This window comes from Anolis carolinensis, chromosome 6 (genome assembly GCF_035594765.1).
Source record: "Anolis carolinensis isolate JA03-04 chromosome 6, rAnoCar3.1.pri, whole genome shotgun sequence".
Taxonomy (NCBI): Eukaryota; Metazoa; Chordata; class Lepidosauria; order Squamata; family Dactyloidae; genus Anolis; species Anolis carolinensis.
This window is the reverse complement of record NC_085846.1, coordinates 50,145,857-50,150,480: the sequence shown is the minus strand read 5'-3', so window position 1 is coordinate 50,150,480 and position 4,624 is coordinate 50,145,857.

Sequence of the window (4,624 nt, the reverse complement as noted above, 5' to 3'; positions counted from 1 at the left end):
CCACACCCAAATACCACTTCTCAACATAGTCGCCATTCAAATCTAGGCACTTATCATAGCGATGAATAAGCTTGGCAACTCCTTCCCCACAAAACTCTGCCGCTTGCGTCCTCAACGCAGTGTTTTGGCGACGATGCGCAGCTGTAGGAAGAGGTGACCGGCTGGTTGAGGATGCAAGTGGCAGAGTTTTGTGGGGAAGGAGTTGCCAAGCTCATTCATCGCTATGATAAGTGCCTAGATTTGAATGGCGACTGTGTTGAGAAGTGGTATTTGGGTGTGGCTTTCAATTGCATATGGTAAATGTTTTCTCCTATACTTTGTTCATTTTTAATTCGGTGCCCGGGTCATTTGAGAATGGTATTATTTGTCTTTCAATGTTATGTATTCTGTTTGGAGTGGGTGAACTACAATTGCCAGAATCGTGGGTCAGTCCTCCCCAAACCCTGCCAGTATGTTCAGTAAGTCATGAGGCTTCTCTGTGAAGTGTGGTCCTAGTGCATTGTCAGTGGGGGTCAGTGTTTATCTGGATGCAGGTGAACTATAACTCCCTTTTTCTGAAACTTGTCCAATATGTTGTATTGGTTATGGGGGCTCTGTGTGCCAAGTGTGGTCCTGGTCCATCATCAGTAGGATTCGAAGTGCTCATTCATTGCAGGTGAACTATAAATCCCAGTACCTACTACTCCCCAACTTGGAGGCCAGTTCCCCTCCAAACTCACCAGTAGTGAAATTTGGGCATATCGGGTCTGCATGGCAAGTTTGGCCGAGAACCATCATTGTTTGGGTTCATAGCGTTCTGGGTGTAAGTGAACTACAACTCCTCTACATTCCCCAGTAGGAGTCACAATGCTCTGACTTGATGCAGGGTGAACTACAACTTCCACCATGTGGAGTCAATCCCCAAACTCCCCCAGTAAGTTTAGTTGCAGCTCAGTTCTGCTCTGTTTATTATGTAGACAGATTGGAAAGGGAAGGGCAGTGGGCGGGGCCATGCAAATTCCTTAGCAATGGAGAACCCTGGAGTGCCTTCCTGTGGTGGAAGAAAAAGCAAAATCTAGGATGAAACGGTTCCCAAATGAAAGCATTCCTTGGGTGGTGGGCCGTAGTGTTTGGGAAGGACATTGGCAGGGGTTGGCCTACATGTTCATGGAGCTCGCTGTAACCGCAATGTCAGTGCAAAGGGGTGACTTGCTGGATTCTCAGACCTGGGAACTATAGCCTGTTTCTGGAAGCCGGAGGCTGTCTGTGTGAGCGGACACCCATGCCACATATGGGTTTTCGCTTTTATTATGGATTTAGATTAGATTTAGATTAGATTAGATATATGTATGAGGCACATTGCGTTTTAAAATTTGAGACAGGCTGGGCTAGTGGCAGATCGAAAGAGGAAGGAAAGCTTGGAGGGAGAGGCAGAGGAGGAAACCACAGAGCCCTCAGTATGCTTCGTGGAGCCCCAAGGGTACCGTGGAGCACACTTTGAGAACTGCTGGGGTACAGTCAGAGCAACTAAAAGTAGTGTGCAAGAGACCTTACTTTCCATACAGTTGCCAAGAGCTTATACTATTTTCACTTTCAGCATGATTCTACTTTGGGCCTATGGTCACACCCTGATTTTTCTACCCAGGTACCCTGTGAGGGAGGGTTCCCCCCTTTGAGTGCTCTCACTGCTCTAGGTCTTGGATCCTTGTTAAAGGCAGCAGCTTTTAAAAGCTGTTGCTCTGGTAAAATACGTTGATTGAAAGAGACACAAATAAATTACCACTGGGGCTGGGAGATGTGAAAGCATGAATACATTGAACATATTCTTTCAATATATCAACACCCATTATAACTTTCAAATGTATAAATGGCCTATTTTCAAACCAGTTTTCCATGTAAACCTTTCTATTCAATGTTAAGCTCATGCCATCTAGCAAAATTACTCAGCATTTTTTATACTTTATATCATTTGAATAGCTAAAGCAGAAAATCTCTGTGGAGTCATTCATGGGCATTCAGTTTTTTAAGAGTCAGCAGAGATACCAAAAATGATTTCCCAAAAGATTTATAAAAAGTGTTACTTAATTTTAGGGCTAGGTCAATAAGGGATTATGCTGTACTAATGTTTCTATGGAATTTAGTCATAAAAAGATCCGGCTGTACTAAAAACTAATTAATTCTGTGGTTTTGGTATGCATTGAACCTTCCTCCTCCTTGTGCACAAATAGTCTTTCTAGCTCCTGCATGCCAGAAAAGTGGAAGGTGATATTCTGAGCTTAAAAGACTATTGCACTGAATGCTGATTGCAAAAAGGATATTTTCTCAAGTAGTTTGATGGGCAATAGACCTGTCTATAGGCACTACTAGCTTGATTCCTTTTTTCTAATCATGTACGGCTGTTTATTGCTATTTGAAACATAAATTGTGATTACAGTCTCATTGTTTGGCTTCCCATACGACAGATCACTATGAGACCTATATCATGGTTGATTAGCATAGGCTTGTGCGGTTTATGATCACTCAAGGTGAACGCATCCCTTGTGCCACAGCTATTTGGGACTTAATAAGCCAGCCTTTTGCAAAAACAAGAAGAGAGGCAAGTGTCAGTAAGGCCAAAATATTTAATGCGTGGCCTAACCTGGACAATTTGAGTCCCCAGTCACTTGTAAATTTCTGTTACACCATGTGGATAATGGAGGTGCAGTAAGAAACTTTGAGTCGTGGTAACCTTGCCATCTGTCTTGTTGAGTAGCTTGCAATAATTGCATTAGATTAATGTTTTCAAATATGTATACTTATCTATGATTGTAAAATTGTTTTATAGGTTGTGTTTTATATATGTACACTAGCTGTACCTGGCCATGTGTTGCTGTGGCCCAGTCTGATTAAATGCAAAGAAAGGGTACAGAAAGAGCAGGTTTCTGATATATGTGATTTCACAATGCTTGTGGGTATGCAATATTTTGATTAATCCATTGTCTGTGCAGATTTAGATTGTGTGGTTTGCTGACTCTGAAATATGCAACGTATTATTGTCCATGTGAGAAGTAGTCTGTGTCTGGATGTGAACTGTAGAATTTTAAAGATTGCCCGAGTGTAAATATTAGGTATGGGTGAATTAATCGGAATTGTTGTTAATCATAATAAAATCGTATCTATTTTGGGTTCCGAATGGGGTTCTGAGGTGATTTGGCACTTCCGAATTAACCTTCCAATTCTAAGCATTGGAGCCCATCCTCGGCATACCTTCGGATATATGAGAAAGCATTTTCAACTAATCTCCTGCATAGGGCTTAATAGCCCCGTAGAAACCAAGCCTGGAGTGCTAGCATCGGGGCATAAGAGCCCCATAGAAACCAAGCCTGGAGCGTTTTCACTCCTGGATATAGCATCAGGGCATAAGAGCCCATTTCACTCCTGGATATAGCATCGAGGCATAAGAGTCCCATAGAAACCAAGCCTGGAGCGTTTTCACTCCTGGATATAACATCGGGGCATAAGAGCCCACTGAGACAGCATGGTGTAGTTTACTGGTTTGAAAGTTGGACTACGATTGTGGCTTGATTCCCCACTCAGCCATGGAAACCCACTGGGTGATCTTGGGCAAGTCACACCCTCTAAGCCCCAGAAAACCCAATGAAACAGGAAATAATACTTTCAAACCAGGAACAGATTTCTTTATTCAGAGGCTAATGGCCATCTGTCAGGAGTGATTTGATGGTGTGTTACGATTTCTATTCCTGGTTGATAGATGTCATTTCCTAATTGGTTCTGTCATAAAAAACATGGCAAAACTTTATTACACTACCAAAACGTTGTCTTTGTGCAATGGTCATCATCCTATAAAAAATAGCACATTATGGTTTGTTGAGTCACTCCACCAATTTAACAAAGCTTCAGCCACAAAAACAAAATTTCTGAACAATGACTTTCAAAATAAATACAACCCAATGAAACAGGAAATAATACTTTCAAACCAGGACCAGATTTTTGTTGTTATTAAAAATGTTTTTTTTAATAAAAACTTTGAAAATTCTCCAAAAATTTGAGGATAAGTCAAATGTTCTTAGACTTGGTGAGCTAACAGTGGTAAATGTGTTCTACCACTGTAGCAAATGTCATTGGGATAGCTCAAAAAATGAGGGAGAGAGAAGCCCCTCAATTTTCCCCATTGACAATAATGTTTTCCTTCATGCGCTTCCACCATTAATGAGGTACATACGAAGATTCGGAAGTTTCGAAAAGTTTGGGAACTTTTTGTCTTCAAAATTCGGAAATGACTTTAGAAACAAAGCACCAGCACGCCCTAGTTTCGAAGAGAGTTTAGAACAATTTTTTTCCTGGATGGCACATGCCTAGTAAATATAGATAGATGGATCTTTTTCTCTTTCTGCCCTCCCCTTGGGGAGAATGACGGGGGGGGGGTGTTCATCATAAGTCATGTCCCCATGTTATTTTCCTGAAGTGAGAGGCCATAGTGCAATGTTTTGAGTTCTTAATGAAAATCATCCTTCACTCATTTGAAGTATGGAAATTAGATCTTTGGATCACGGTCTCCAGAAGATGCACAGGTCAAAAACGGGCAAGGTTTCAGTAGAGAAATACTTGAAATCATTAATTGTAATAAATCTATAATATTTGAATA